The sequence below is a fragment of the Schistocerca cancellata genome, chromosome 3, assembly GCF_023864275.1.
Source record: "Schistocerca cancellata isolate TAMUIC-IGC-003103 chromosome 3, iqSchCanc2.1, whole genome shotgun sequence".
NCBI classification, from domain to species: Eukaryota; Metazoa; Arthropoda; class Insecta; order Orthoptera; family Acrididae; genus Schistocerca; species Schistocerca cancellata.
This window is the reverse complement of record NC_064628.1, coordinates 51198087-51215819: the sequence shown is the minus strand read 5'-3', so window position 1 is coordinate 51215819 and position 17733 is coordinate 51198087.

Sequence of the window (17733 nt, the reverse complement as noted above, 5' to 3'; positions counted from 1 at the left end):
GGAATCAAATATGCTATTTACAAGCTGAAAAAAACCTAGGTTAGTGATGACCTTGCAGTCCGTATTTTAAAGGTGATCGGTGAGGAATCTATAGAACATTTAGCTAAAATATTTTCAATTTATTTGCACAGTGGAACATTACACAGAGATTGGAATAAAGCTAAAATAATCCTAAAACGTAAGAAAGGTAGTACTAACGATATAAAGAACTATCGCTCTATCAGCCTTCCGTGCATTCCGTACAAAGCTTTTTCTATAACTTTGACTACGAGATTGAGCGCTACATTCGACCTGGCTCTACCCACTGAGCAGGCTGGGTTCCGCACAGGATTTAACACGGTGGACAATATCGAAACACGAAACACGAAACAAATACTAGAACAAATGAATACCACTTACCTCTTTGCTCTACCTTTATAGATTCTGAAAAGGCATTCAATGCGATCAGTCATCCAGGTGTGTTTGAGGCTGCAACAGAGCAAGGAAGAGAAAAGGGCTATATTTAATTCTCACTGCATTTTTGAGTGTTATTAAAGAACCCAACGAATATCCAATTGAAAAGTCTGTGAAACAAGATGATTCGTCATCGCCATACTGGCGTATTACCCTGTGTGATGATATGGGGTGCCATTGGTTACACGTTTCCGTCACCTCTTGTTCGCATTGACGGCACTTTGAACAGTGGACGTTACATTTCAGATGTGTTACGACCCGTGGCTCTACCCTTCATTCGATCCCTGCAAAACCCTACATTTCAGCAGGATAATGCACGACCGCATGTTGCAGGTCCTGTTCGGGCCTTTCTGGCTACAGAAAATGTTTGACTGCTGCCATGGCCAGCACATTCTCCAGACCTCTCACCAACTGAAAACGTCTGGTCAATGGTGGCCGGGCAACTGGCACGTCACAATACGCCAGTCACTGTTCTTGATGAACTGTGGTATCGTGTTGAAACTGCATGGGCAGCTGTACCTGTACACGCCATCCAAGCTCTGTTTGACTCAATGCCCAGGCGTATCAAGGCAGTTATTACGGCCAGTGGTGGTTGTTCTGGGTACTGATTTCTCAGGATCTATGTATCCAAATTTGGTGAAAATGTAATCACATGTCAGTTCTAGTATAGTATATCTGTCCAATGAATACCCATTTATCATCTGAATTTCGTCTTGGTGTAGCAAGTTTAATGGCCAGTAGTGTATATTGGACTAGCAAGCTTGTGGAAGCTTGTTAACCAATGAATACTGCAAGTAATAACGGGTGCCTATGACACACGTATATTTAAATAAATTAATTGTTAGAAAAATAATAGCAACCCAAAGATGATGGAAAGATCACTGCTGAGCCACACAAAAAAGGTAGAAAGAAAGCAGTTGGTATTAGACGTGCAACAACGGTCAATGATGTAACGGAAAGAATGGCAGTGGGCTGGTCATGTCCCTCTAAGAAAAGATGGCAGATGGTCAAAACAAGTACTAGACTGGAGCGCCGTTTACCAAAAAAGGACGGCGGAGGGGCGGACGATTACCGGACAGGTGAGACACCTGACTGAAGAAAGGTAGCTCGATTGAATCGGCAGTGGGAAGCTTAGGAGCGGAAGAAATTGGAGAACTTGCTGGGACCCTATGTCGTACAGCGACTCAAAGAGGCCATACAACCAAATGCTGGAACTGACTGATGATGATGATATTCCAGTCTTTACATTTACATATACACAAATACTCTACAAGCCACTGTACAGGATGGAGGATACATCGTACCATTATTACCAATCTTCCTTCCTATTCCATTTGCGTGACGAGAGATGAAAAGTGACTGTCTAAATGCCTCTGAAAGTGCTCTGATCTTTCTCATCCGATTCTTGTGATCCCTAGGCAAGATACACAACGGTGGCAGCATAATTGACTCACTGTCATCTTCGAACACAGTTACTCTAAATTTACATACCAGTATTTCGCGAGAAACACATTGTCTTTCTTCAAAGGGTTCCTTAAGTTCTGCGAGCATTTCCGTTATACCTTTGTACGGGCTGTATCGACCTCTTACCATTATAGCAGCACAGCTGTGAATTCTTTCGATATCTGTTGTTATGCCTACTTGATAAAGACTCTAAAAACTTGAACATTATTTTAGAATTGATCGCAGTAGCACCTTGTAAGCGATTTACTTTACACATGACCTTCCAAAATACCTGTCTTCCATTTCCTTCCCTAATACGGATTTTACAAGATCGTCTTAATTCATATTTCCCACCCCCAGCTAAATAATTACGCGAGGGGACGTGCTCAAGATGTTGACCACTCATCTTGTAATCAGATACTGTACTTTGCTTTCTCTTTGACGTAGGCAACTGCCTAAGTTATAAGGAGCTGTCGCTCACTATAGCAATTGGAAATTTGGTCAAGTTTTTCTGCAGTTCCTAACGATCGCCCGACGACGATACTTTGATGTTCACAACAGCATAGTAAGCGAACAGTTTTATAGTGGTGCTGATCCTATCTCATAGGTCCTTTATACGTATTGTAAACTTTAGATGTCCTATTACAATTCACTGGAACACACCCTATATTACTTTCATTTCTGTGGAACACCTACTGTCAAGTATTACGTACTGGCTTCTATTTGTGAAATGTTCCTCGAGTAAATACATATTTGCGAAGATATCCCGTATGACCTTATCTTGGCTGATAGTAGACAATATGATGTGGTGTCGTTACCGTAGGGAAATCAAGAAAGACGGAATCCGTCTGGTGACTTGGTTTCTATGGCTTATAAGATGTCGTGTAAGAATAACTCAAGCTGTGTTTCACAAAATTGCTGTGAGAAGCTTTGAGTTTCGAATATGATATAGGATCCAGCAGCAGATGGACGTCAGTATATCGGTCTACAATTCTGTGTACCTGATATACTCACAGCAACAAAAGCTTTTCGTCACCCCGATATTTCGCGCAGATGTGTCGCTGTCTTGGCTGTTACTGTACCGATCGGAAGGTTACCGCTGACGTTGTTTGCAAACATAAATACAGTGATCATGTGTAATACCTATGGGTAGAACGCCGCAATCCAGTGGATTGCAGCATTTCAGTTGAAAGTAAAGCACCCGTAACGACGCGTTAGAGAGGTCTGTGGAACAGTAATGTGCATCTGTGGAACAGTAACGTGCACATCCATCATCTACATCTACATCTACATCCATACTCCGCAAGCCACCTGACGGTGTGTGGCGGAGGGTACCTTCAGTACCTCTATCGGTTCCCCCTTCTATTCCAGTCTCGTATTGTTCGTGGAAAGAAGGATTATCGGTATGCCTCTGTGTGGGCTCTAATCTCTCTGATTTTATCCTCATGGTCTCTTCGCGAGATATACGTAGGAGGGAGCAATATACTGCTTGACTCTTCGGTGAAGGTATGTTCTCGAAACTTTGACAAAAGCCCGTACCGAGCTACTGAGCGTCTCTCCTGCAGAGTCTTCCACTGGAGTTTATCTATCATCTCCGTAACGCTTTCGCGATTACTAAATGATCCTGTAACGAAGCGCGCTGCTCTCCGTTGGATCTTCTCTATGTCTTGTATCAACCCTATCTGGTACGGATCCCACACTGCTGAGCAGTATTCAAGCAGTGGGCGAACAAGCGTACTGTAACCTACTTCTTTTGTTTTCGGATTGCATTTCCTTAGGATTCTTCCAATGAATCTCAGTCTGGCATCTGCTTTACCGACAATCAACATTATATGATCATTCCATTTTAAATCACTCCTAATGCGTACTCCCAGATAATTTATGGTATTGACTGCTTCCAGTTGCTGACCTGCTATTTTGTAGCTAAATGATAAAGGATCTATCTTTCTGTGTATTCGCAGCACATTACACTTGTCTACATTGAGATTCAATTGCCATTCCCTGCACCATGCGTCAATTCGCTGCAGATCCTGCCACGGAGGACAATAGCGACCAATGATCAGGTCAGGCCGGCCGGTGTGGCCGAGCGGTTCTAGGCGCCTCAGTCAGGAGCCGACCGACCGCTACGGTCGCAGGCTCGAATCCTGCCTCGGGCATGGATGTGTGTGATGTCCTTAGGTTAGATAGGTTTAAGTAGTTCTAAGTTATAGGGGACTGATGACCTCTGATGTTAACTCCCATAGTGCTCAGAGACATTGGATCGGGTCAGAATTATCAAGTTACAAGCAGTAAGCATGTCAACCAGGGAAGTTACTCGACGTGTGTACCGGAGTCGAATTGATCTATTGCGGACATGTAATCGGTTCTTATTAGTGTTGAGGACTTACACCGCATAGGCCTTCCATGTTCGACAGGTACTCAGGATGATGGGGACCTACGACTTTTGAGTCAAAAAAACCGTGGGCTGTGTGCTTCAGAACTGAATTCTACATCAGAAGAGACTACAGGCCGTCACATATCGCACCAAACTGCTAGGAAACCATTTCATGTTGCGAGTCTCCATTCCCAATGTCCATGGCTAATATCACATGACTAGGGTAGCAGTAGCAGTTATGGCTCAAAAGACACTGATGGCAGCACTTTCTAGTGTCAGCGTTCCAGGCATTTCATTGATGTCAGCACTTTTCAGTATCAGCTTCCAGCAACTTACAATGTTCGCACATACTGGTCTCAGAGTTTCCGGTGCTGAAGCTATTGTGAGGTCACATGCCCCCCTCGTTCTGCTCTCAGACAGTTGCAAAACGTCGACTTCATCATGTTCCCAGCCAATGGCCTCAGCCAATTGAAAGCAAGTTTCCTTTACCTCCACCTTTTTTTCATTATAAAAAGTCCAGCTGCCCCTCATTTGAGCTCCATAATTAGAAGGTACCCTCACACTTCAAGAAGAATATAATAATTCCAATCCCAAAGAAAGCAGGTGTTGACAGGTATGAAAAAGACAGAGCTATCAGTATAGAAAGTCATGGTTGCTAAATACTAACACGAATTCCTTCCAGATGGATGGAAAAATTGGTAGAAGCCGACCTTGGGGAAGATCAGTTTGGATTCTATAGAAATGTTGGAACACGTGAGGCAATACTGACCCTACGACTTATTTTAGAAAAGTAGATTAAGGAAAGGCAAACCTACGTTTCTAGCATTTTTAGACTTAGAGAAAGCTTTTGACAATGCTGACTGGAATACTCTCTTTCAAATGCTGACGGTGGCAGGGGTAAAATACAGGGAGCAAAAGGCTATTTACAATTTGTACAGAAAGAAGATGGCAGTTATAAAAGTCGAGGCACATGAAAGGGAAGGAGTGGTTGGGAAGGGAGTGAGACAGGGTTGTAGCCTCTCCCCGATGTTATTCAATCTGTATATTGAGCAAGCTGTAAATGAAACGAAAGACAAGTTTGGAGCAGGAATTTAAATCCATGGAGAATAAATAAAAACTTTGAGGTTCGCCGATGACATCGTAATTCTGTCAGAACAGCAGAGGACCTGGAAGAGCAGCTGAACGGAATGGTCAGTATCTTGAAAGGAGGATATAAGATGAACATCGAGAAAAGCAAAAGAAGGATTACTGAATGTAGTCGAATTAAATTAGGTACTGCTCAGGGAATCAGATTAGGAAATGAGACACTTCAAATAGTAAATGAATTTTGCTACTTGGGACGCAAATTAACTGATGACTGTCGAAGTAGGGAGGATATAAATTGTTGACTGATTACGGCAAGGAAAGCACTTCTGAAGAAGAGAAATTTGTTAATATCGATTATAGATTTAAGTATGAGGAAGTCTTTTCTGAAAGTATTTGTATAGAGTGTAGCCATTTATGGAAGTGAAACATGGATGATAACCAGTTTAGACTAGAAGGGAAAGCATCTTTCGAAATGTGGTGCTACAGAAGAATGCTGAAGATTAGATGGGTAGATCGCGCAACTAGTGAGGAGGTACTCAGTAGAATAGGGGAGAAGAGAAGTGTGTGTCACAACTTGATCAGAAGGAGGGATCGGTTGGTAAGACATGTTCTGAGACATCAATTTAGTATTGGAGGCTAGCGTGGAGGGTAAAAATCGTAGAGGGGGACCAAGAGATGAATACACTAAGCAGATTCAGAAGGATGTAGGTTGCAATAGGTACTGGGAGATGAAGAGGCTTGCACAGGATAGAGTTCATGGAGGGCTGCATCAAACCATCTCTGGACTGAAGACCACAACAACAACAAGAATTAGAAGATCACAATGAAGAGCTATTAGCAGGTAGCAACAGCCATCTCCAGCCAATACAGAAAGAAGAAGACTGCTGGATTTGAAAATAAGTATTTTTTATCAATTATTAATTATGATATCGATACTAATATATTCGGTTGTACTTACATTTGGTTATTTATGTTTCTACAGCTGTGCAACGCGGCTCTGATCAATTAGTAGCAGAACTGCAGTACCAGGACATGCAGGTATTGTCTGCAACACTGCAACTGCAGCAGCAGGGATCTTAAATTTACTGGCTCTGTTGTTCGGCTATTCTATAGCACAGCAGTAGCAGCAGCCGCTAGAGCTTCCTTAGTTCATGAAGCCTTAGTTAAGTGCCAGTAGTATACTGCCATTCGCCAGTACACAAAATTTAACTGCAAGTGGATCTAAATGCGTGTATGTTGGCCTAGCACCCGACAGTGATTTTGAGTTAGTAACTGAAGCAGAAAACATTCAAAGTGTTGGGACTAGAGTACAGTACTTGTGGTGCAGATAGAACTATGCTCGCAGCATGATGTACTGCATCCAGAAGAAGATGCCGACTGAGTGCGAGTGACTCTATACACCAATTGATATCCAATTTCTGGGAGGAAGGGGTTATTACTACATGAGTACTTTTATACTTTATGTTTTACATGTCATGTTCAATAGGTCCAAATTGAGGAGCAAGTCTCTATGGTCATGGAACAAGTCAGTACATGAAGTTGTAACAAAAGAGTGATAATAGATAATATGAAACGTATTTGTATCCCATGCAGGCGACAAGCCATAAGTTTAATTAAAGATCATCAACAATGTAACATGGCAAGTAGCTAATTTTTTTAAAATTTTTTCAGGACTTCCTCGACAGAATAGAAGGAGTGAGCCATGAAGAAACACTTCAGCTTAGACTAGAAAGTGCGTAGATTACTGCAAAGATTTTTGAAATTATTGTGGCAGCTTATTGACAATGGATACCGCAGAATACTGCACACCTTTCTGCAGAAGAGTCAAGGAGGTGCGTTCCAAACGCAGATTGGATTTCTGCCTAGTATTAATTGAGTGAAAGCTGGGGACCTCTTGACAATAAGCTGATATTGCTAACAACAAACGCAATTAAAGAAAGTATATATTGAGAGTCCAATGTCATAATGTCCAGACTAATGAATATGGTCGACAAGAGCTTCACTAACTTAAGGCACATATTGCTCGAATCACGCGTTTCTAAACCAAAAATGCCCTTTTTGAATTAGAAGAGTTACCCCAAAAAATAATACCATATCTCATAAGTGAATGAAAACAGGTAAAATAAACTACTTTTCATGTTGAGCTATCACCTGCTTCATATATTGTTCTAATAGTAAATAAAGAAGCAATTAGTTTTTGAACAAGATCCAGATCATGGCCTTTCCACAACAGCTTACTATCTATCTGAACGCCTAGGAATTTGAACTGTTCAGTCTCACTAATCACATGCCCATTCAGCTTAATCAAAATGTCAGTTTTTGTTGAATTATGTGTTAGAAACTGTAAAAACGAATCTTACATTGATTTAACATCCGTTTATTTTCTACAAGCCATGAACTTATATATTGAACTGCATTATTTCATACTGTGCCAATATCGCACGCACTATCCTTCAATACCAAGCTAGTGTCATCAGCAATACTAGAAGGCAAATCTTTGATACAAATAAGAAACAGTGTGGGCCCAGTATCAAACCCTGGGGCAGACCCCACTTAACTGCACTATTAGGACTGCACCTCTTAGCCATTCCTAGTACTGTGGAGAATGAACTTCCGTGTTAGTTCTTAAGGTAAGAGGTGAATCCATTGTGACTTAGTCCCCTTAGTCCATAATGCTTCTACTTCTACAGCGATATTTGGTGATCAGCGCAATCAAACGCCTTACTTAAATCAAAGAAGACACTTAGCGTTGGCAAACTTTTATTTAATCCGTCCAGAGCCTCACAGAAAAAAGATATTATAGCTTTTTATTTGTTAAACCACTTCTGTACATTTGACAGCAAATTATAATCAATTACCTTTGAATATACACCCTTTTCAATAGCTGTAGCAAACACTAATAGTATAGAAATAGGTCGAAAGTTGTGTACATTGTCCCTTTCTCCCGTTTTTTTAAAAAGTGGCTTCACTGCTGGGTACTTTAAACGGCCAGTTTCCCGACCATTCCGAAGGGAAAAGTTACAGATAAGGCTAAGAACTGGGCCAAAAGAACTAATCTTCTATTTAGTTCACCTGCTATATCCAGAAAGTGATTATTAAATGCTGTACATATATCCAACTTGCCACTAACTGAAATGTTTCTACTATGCAGAGACTTTACATCGGCAGGCTGTGCTACTGACCAGACATTCCTTTGCGACTAACCATACTATTTTAATTTTATACTGATGATTAGCTACTCTGTTTGTGTACCACAGACTTTTTGCCTTCCTTTGGGGAAGCTGTGCTTGAATCCACTTTAGGGGACATGCAGATTTATGTAAAACATTCGAGTTTTATGAATATGAGTGATCTATACAGTGAATTGACGATTGCTGCAGATAGACTGAGTCACTGTCATTCATATGTAAGTTGGTTGTTCATTAATAAACACTTTACTCACTAAGCCATAGAAACGTATATAGTTATTTCCCGAACATGAAATGCAAGGTACAATAAGTTATAAGAAAATGTATACTTTTTCAGAAGGCCAAACCTTCTGACAAAGGGTCAAAAAGTGATTTAACAGGTGTTTATAATTAAAGTGCAGCTACACATAGAGGTCGAGTGTGGGTCGTAATTATCGTATGGCACCAAAATTTGGTAGATGTACAAATGTGTTAATGGGAAATGATTTATGCTAGAAAAAAATTAATTGGATTTTTGGCCACCAGATGCAAATCTGGCGTTGTACAACGTCTCGTCATTGTCTCTAAAGCCCATATTGAATAAATTGTGTTGGTGGCAGTTAATACTAAAATCAACATTATGTCTTTCTCCCTTGTTTGACCTTTTCTGCCCACATCCCTTTCCTAATCCATCACATATGAAAACATTTCTGTATGGTTTTCTTGCCTTCACAGTGGCAGATTTCCACCTGGTGGTCAAATTGGGTAAACTGGTAAATTGGTTCCACATTAATGCATTAGAATATGTACGGATTTTCGCTACCATGCGATAATTGCAGCCCCGCACTGGACCTCTGTGAGTACTCCCTCCGTCAGAACAGGCCGTGGAAGGCCCAACGGCACCGACCGGCCACCGTGTCATCCTTGGCCCACAGGCGTCGCTGGATGCGGATATGGAGGGGCATGTGGTCAGCACACCGCTCTCCCGGCCGTCTGTCAGTTTACGAGACTGGAGCCGGTACTCCTCAAAATCAAGAGCTCCTCAGTTTGCCTCACAAGGGCTGAGTGCATCCTGCTTGCCAACAGCGTTCGGCAGACCGGATGGTCATTCATCCAGGTGCTAGCCCAGCCCAACAGCACTTAACTTCGGTAATCTGAGGGGAACCGGTAATACAACTGCGGCATGGCCGTTGGTACTTCCGTGAGCAGCTGCACTATAATTACAAACTGCCAGGAAATCACATTTTGAAACTTTGTTGGAAGCTTTGGCCTTCCTACAAAGTATACATTTGTTTATAACATTTTTGTACCTTCCATTTAATCTTGGAAAATAACAATATTCTTTCCTGTAACTTAGTGAGTAAATTGTTTGATTCGTGAACAATAGCAACGACCAACTTATAAGTGGAGGCCACGACGTCAGGATCACGGATTTACTTCAAACTTTGTACACCGTTAGTAGACTAATGCGCAAATAGTAAGGTTGAAACGTCCCCTTTGAACAATTTATACAAGACTGTGCTTAAACTAACACACAATAATTTTTAAGCGCAACGCAATCTGACTTTCAGAAATCCCTACAAAGGAATGGCCCTGACTAACATTAACCTGTACCTTTCACAAATCACTTACCTCACCAAAAATCTTCGTTACTCGAACTACTGCAATACAGCGAGCGCCACTACTGCCAGCTAAATAAAAGATTCAAACTACTGAAGGCACTAACTACTGATAGGCATAGTTAGCAAATGAAAGATTTTAATAGAGAACAATGTATTTACCTTAATAATCATAATGTATATAGCAGTTCATGCCATCCAGTATTACAAATTTCAAAACTCCGCCATCTCTCTCCCCACATCCACCACTGCTGGCGGCTCACCTCCAACTGCGCAATGCTACGCGCTGTTCACATCCAGCTGCCCAACACTACAATGGAAGACGACAATGCAAACTAGCCACAGACTGCACACAGCACAGCCAGTGATTTTCATACAGAGAGCGCTACGTGGCGGCGGCGTTACCAATATAAGAACCTAAACAGCCTACTTACATAGCCCCCATGCTCCCCACAAAAAATTTTACAAATTGTTTTGGGCAGTGGCCAATAATGATTTGATAAAATTTTTCATAAAGAACCTAAACAGCCTACTTACAAGGTGCACTACTCTGGTAATGCCCTGAAAACCGCAAGAGAAGTTTTATGCGTCTATTATGTAACTGATGTATCTGTGCATAAGTACTGGATGTTAGAGTTCATTGCGATCAAGTAGTTAGTGTTCGAGCTTTGTAAGACGAACGTGTGTGAGGCGACGGTTTTATTACCGCTCAAACCTTCATTTTCGCAGCACGAATGTAAAATCTGTGATATTAAAAAAATTTGCACCTATACCATCCGTTCTTACTACATTAGTAACGTCTCACCGCTACTCAGGTTAATTCCGAAATGGGGCCTGCCTCTTTGTCTGCAGCTTGAAGCGTCGATGTGTAAAGTAATTCCGGGGACCTAACCATACTGCATGTATACGGGAGTTCACAAATCACAACAGGCATACATTTTCAGGAAAACTCTACGCGTTTCTTCATTTATTTGCCGATGGTTATAAAAATTTTTGTTCTTATTTAATTAAAATAGTAAGTAGTCAAAAACATGAAATTCACTAAAACTTTATCATATATACTTTTTTTAAAATTATATTACCTAACAAATATCATATAAATTTAATAGTATGATCAGTGATAAAAAAATATATATTAAAATTTAAGTCACCACATTCACGTCCGTCTTATTCATTTCAGACGCTAACCACTTTTTTTTGTTGATCTAATTTTGTTCTATATTGCTCGTTGAATTTATTCTGGGCGGACGTCTGATGACAGCCATTTAGGTTCTTCTTTGATCCATTCACTCAGATTTTTGTTACCGAACACACCACTTGAGAAGCTAGAACTCTAATATGGGGTGCATGTGCACAGATGCATCGCTTACCTATATATGCGTGAAACTTCTCTTGTGACTTTCTCGGAATTTCCGGAGTACTACACCTTACTAATTGTACATTATGTTGTTTTAATGGCCTACTAAACCTGTAGTAAGTTTGAAGTAAATGTGTGATCCCGGAGTCATGGCCTCCCATTGTTAGCAAGCGATGATGGCGACATGTATTATTATTCTTAAGAAAGAAATAATACTCTGCGAAAAAAAAAATTTATTTCCTCTTCCTTTATATAACCGTCACAGCGCAGTTTAATAGAGGAGTATCACCAACAATCATTGTGCTTTCATATAATAATGCTTATATCAGGGCTCATGCCTGCAAAGGGAGGTATAAATCTTAAACATTTGAGGCAGCCAGTTAAATCTCTGTGAATTATCACAATACAAAAGTAAGTTGCATAGGAAATATATATATAACGGTCAGTAAACTATGATATCTTTCTGTATGTTTCTTCTAAATATCTAAAAGTGCATTACTCACGTTGTTTGATTTTAGCCACTTTTATATGTAATCAGCAGTAAAATATTCCTTCTTGTCGAAACCATGGAATATACACTCACTACCTTCAAATAACTTTACAACGAGAACTGTCACCCTGCATCTTGTTCATTCCTGCATGAATGATATCGATAAACTGACTGTAGAGCTCGGAATATTTATTCTTTGATGCCAGAAGCGAAAGATAATTGAATAGTTTTTTGAAAATTACGAACAACGCTTTTAAATAACAGCTATCGATAAATCATTCACTTAGTCATATGAGAGCTCTCAAAGGGTAATCATGTTGAGATATATAGCAACACACCGCACTGCAAGGCACCTGCCATGAAAATGTTAGTGCTGATGATGATGAATAAGAATGTAGTCGGGAAAAAAATATGAACGTAAGTCATAATTATTTATATCTTTTTCTTTACAGGTGCGGTGAACTCTTTGTAGCAGCAGTCACCTGATACAAATAAGTTGTTTAACATCAGCCAGCATTTAAACAAGAATGCCTCTGAACGTGTCAACATGGGAATGACGTCAGATAGTGAGATTCTGTCAGTTGGTGGCATTCGAAAATCCTGGATATAGTGATGTCGAAGTAATATTACCCGTAGATGAAGTAATATTACCCGTAGATGAGTGGGTTTGTCTGCTGGAGTTTTTGCACAAAGGAATTACAGCAAATCTTTGAATCAGACGTGTTTCTGTAGAGCACGTCATAAGACATAAAGATAACAAGGTTTTATGAGTGCGTGCTGAAAGCTAATGCCTTAGAATTTTTTAAGTGAAAACTCTTAAGCTTTTAAAATAAAACAAACTTCACTGACATTTTACATCTTCATTCTTCATGTCTGCATACTTATTTCTCAACATAGACATCCTGACGATGAACACATTAAGACACCAGTTTCTTAATACTGTCACTGTGGAACGTTGGACTTTACTGATTAACCAAACCTCGAAGGTGTCCTTTAAATTTTGGAAATAGATGAGAATCGGATGGGACTGAGTTAGGGCTCTATGGGGATTGGTCGACGACATGTACCCAAGGTCGCAGACGCCGCTGCACTTGTGTGTGGTTTGGCATTGTCATTCCGAAGGAGAGGGTTGCCGATAAATGGATGAACCCTTCTGCAGTTAGAAACTCGATTACAGCAACTAGCTTCCCGCTCACTGACATAGTTACGTTACACACAGCCTTGTTACACACCACAGTTGGGAGCCCCTTAGCACCAGAGGGTTGCAACTCGTGGCAGCAAAATGGGAAATTCGACGCAGTAATATGTAAGACCTCTAGTACCTCAACCAACATTGAGGAGAATAAAAATTTCGGAGGCATTGCTTTTCACACACCCTTGTATTTAAGTAGTTCAGCTTCCCATCAGAGCACAACTGGGTGAACGTTCGGTATATAACAGGAGACACATACCTCAAGTAGAGCAGCAGCATAAAGTAAGCGCTAGGAAGTGCATCAGCTGTATTCTCGATAATTTACCAGTTGAACCACTTATTCCTGGTACAACTATTTTGGACCTGGAACAAGGCGTAAGAAAGCGTCTAGCTCATGGTGATAAAGGAATTAATGTAGTAGGTGACACCTGCAAGATGCTTGAAAATGTATACGCCGCAAATAAAGATCGTTACGTTGCAGATAGAATTTTAGCTGATAAAGTGAAGCAAATACATCGAAGAAATGACATAGGGATAGAGTACGTACTGCAACAACGGTAGTTGATAAAGAAATGTATGCCAAACATAAAATGGTCCTGGGATAAATTTTCAACAAATTTTGAATGCAGCGCGTCGTATGCCACAGCAGAATAAGGGAAAAACCTGGTGGATGCTTAAAAAATTGCGTCCAGTCAGTGGCGGCAGCGGCTAAAAGCGCCTTGAAGTAAAAAGGAGTAAGAAGGCGTGTTGAAACACCTAGGGTTCTGCCATGACATGAGGCATGTAGTGGAACCATTCTGTTCCTAGTTTCTGAGCTCGCAGGGCTATCAGCATTTGGTCATAGTCCCAACAGTAAAGAAAGTACAAAAAACACAAAAGAGGAACTGCAGGAAGATTAAAGGCATAGTAGGGTGAAGGAGACCATCGGTATTGGTAGAGGGCTGTATTTAAAACTGCACAGGAAAGTGCCTGGTCTATTCACAAAGAAAAGCCCATAGCGATAATACTGGACAGACTGCTTACAAATACAGATCTGATTAAATTCATCAGAAAACTAAAAATCCATGAATTTGTCCAGTATTTATGGAGAATAAGTTGCCAAAAACAATGTAGAAATCCAAAAAATAGGGGTTTGTCAACTTTGATGTTATCGGAGGATAGTAACTCACTAGGTTGCACGAGTTAAAAAAAATAAAAAAGTAGAGAGAGAGAGAGAGAAGAGAAACGAATCACCATCTACAACTTACACTCGTATGGCGATTTAAGACCACCAGAAGAATTGCACTGATACTTTACCACCAGAAGAATTGCATTGATACTTTACCAACAACCAGGTATTCAACGATCTTCGACGCCATGAAGACTTCGATTCATAGCTCTGAAAACTTTTCTGACTAATGTTTCCCCTGAAAAGCCCATAAAAACAAGCAGCATGCCCATCACTGAATCAGGTGAGTATTAGATGTGACGTCATACACTCTTACTTTAAGAAAATGTTCACCAGTAGTAAGAGCGAACTACTTTCCCCTTTTTCATATCCCTGCGGTCATCTCTGTCTAACGCTTCTCCTGGCGACTTCATAAAAACAAGCAGCATACAGATAACTGTATCATTTGAGACTTAGATGTGATGTCATCACACTTACTTTATAAGGATGTTCATCGTTATTAAGCATGAACCACTTCCCCCATTAGATCTTAGCCAGGGGAGTGGAGTATTGCATTGATTGGTTTGGAAATATACAACTGCATGATTATTGTCACAAAGACGAACAATAAACTACATATAGGAAGTGAAAAAGTTGTGTAAATGCCACCTGACCCATATGGAATTGAAAATTTGAAAGTATTTGTAAAACAGTTTTCATCAGACTTTGAGCTACATGCACATTTTAATAATTTCAAAATCAGGAGGAAAAACAATGGAAGATACAGTAGACTTAAGGAGACAAAGGTTCAATATGATAACTACCAGGTTTCTCAAGGAGCCGTGTGTTGGACAAAATTTACGAGTCAGATCAACCAGTGCATATTCTACCTGTTAGCACGATACTTGTAGAGTGTAATATCACAATGGTTGGTTGGTTGTTTGGGGAAGGAGACCAGACAGCGTGGTCATCGGTCTCATCGAATTAGGGAAGGATGGGGAAGGAAGTCGGCCGTGCCCTTTCAGAGGAACCATCCCGGCATTTGCCTGGAGTGATTTAGGGAAATCACGGAAAACCTAAATCAGGATGGCCGGACGCGGGATTGAACCGTCGTCCTCCCGAATGCGAGTCCAGTGTCTAACCACTGCGCCACCTCGCTCGGTAATATCACAATGGATTCATACCTTAATGACAGATTAATCCATACAATCTATGGATTCTTTCCTACAGTGGACGTGGACTATAAACGTTTGAGCTGTCTAGCAGTCCAGTGTCAGTCCCAGTGACTGTTGAGACATTAGACTATCTCGATTTGAAAGTTGTGAACCAAGGCAAGAGTTTAGTCGGCTGTGTGTAAATAATATTACACCTTTGCCTAAAGCAGCTTGGGTGTAAAATATGAAAACGGTGCACAAATCTGTCAGAATATCATTTTGCAGTGGGAGCAGAATGTGACAACTCGTGAGAATTATGTCTTCCTTAAATCAATAGATCTGAAACCTTGCAATCATGTCACTTGATATAACAACTCCAGTTCAGTATAACGATTGGATCATTCATCAGGAATATTTCTCCGACAAACCTTTTGCTTTGAATGACGTTTAATAATAACAATCAGATAAGAATTCTCACTTAAGATCAACATTATTTAACACTTCCAAGCAAGATGTTCCTATGCTCTAAAAGAACATTCGTGAAAAAGATGAAAGCTCTCCAGCAGCAACAATGCAGCTTTCGTGCTGTGTGTTCACCTTTATGTTTCAAGGAATAAGATATGAACTTAATTGCATCAAAGGTCTTGCATGAACTTTGGATGCTTCACAAAATGCAGGATGGTTCATAGATAAACCGGTAAGTGAGCACTTTAGTGCCTGTATTTCACTCAAAATGTTAGCGTACCTATTTGGGGATAATAACTATGTTATTATGAACGCTAAATGGGAGCTGATTCTAGTTCTAAGTGCTACAGATAATAACTCAATAATATTTGAAACAGCACATTGTGTTAGATAAATTGGTGTTGAAAGTATCTCATATATCTGTATCATATGAAGAGCATCTGAAACTTACTTTTGCATGTGTTAAACACAGGTGCTCAGATACCATTTTAACTTTTCATTCATGGGAACCTTATGAGTATCCAATCCTTCCAGAGACATCTAAATGAACATGTCCAATTAAGACATCAGTACACTTAGAAATGTCTCGATTCTGTATTCTGTGCTGCAGACAGACAGGAAGAGGAATCTAAAAAGATTGAAGACCATTTGGCAACTGTAAAATAACCAATGCTAGAGCGTTACTTATTCATGAGTTTTTTCCATTCGATAACTTGCAACTTTACTGGAGCAATAAAAATACTGGTCTATTTCATGAAATGTACACGAGGTTCCACTCTTCTTACTACAAGGAAATGAATTTGGATTCATGCACAGTTCACAGAAGTTTAGAGAATTAGCGCTCTTAGTGACGATAGATTGTTTTAAGCAAAATGGGGCAGTGAAAACTGGGACTGTAGACATATGTATTAAATTTGAATCATCACAAAACTTCCCTCTAGGCACTGCAGCATTTGCAGAATTGCAACATCTCATAAACTACTCACCTCTCACAAGGATGTGTAAGATTAGTGTAGAGGTATTGTACTAAATGTGTGCTATTGCACAATGAGAGTTCAGGGTGCAAACATCATTGTAGATGTATAAGGGTTTTATGATGATTTTGGACAATATGTATCTAAGGGTGTTGCAGTCATTGCATTCTCTAACGATGGATGGGTATTAACAAGATGTCACTTCAGCTAATTGTCCAGTGCAGTGTAGTGTTAAGACTCGAAGAACTGCTGTGTGGTTGACTTGTTTTCGTTGTATTGGTGCTGGGATGCTGAGAGAATTTCACATGAAAATATGTTGACATTGCGCAGAAACTATGGTCAAACAAACAGCATAGTTTATGTAAAGGCCATGAAAAAGAATTGTGGCTGCATGAAATCTTAAAGAATAGATCATTTCGAAATTTCGAAGAATACAAGTGTCAATCAAATCGAAGACTCACAGAAGTATGGTGACGACAGCAGTGTTTATATGTGTGCTTCAGATAATGTGCAATACTTCTAAGTTGCATTACTAATAAATGATATCGTCTTTCAAAACTATATACTCATTTACTCGGCCTCTAAGCGTACCTTTATATTTAAAAAACTATTACTGTGAGTGACATGCAACATCACGTACTAATTTGGTGCACGCCTCCTACTTTGGGAGCCATCATGGCTGACCATGCCCAGTGCACAGACATTTCATCAGCAACGGGCACATATGCTGTGTCAGATATCAGAGAGTAAATCACACGTTCGCAGCTTTACATCAGCAAGCTATTGGTTTCAGATAAAAAAAATGCATGATC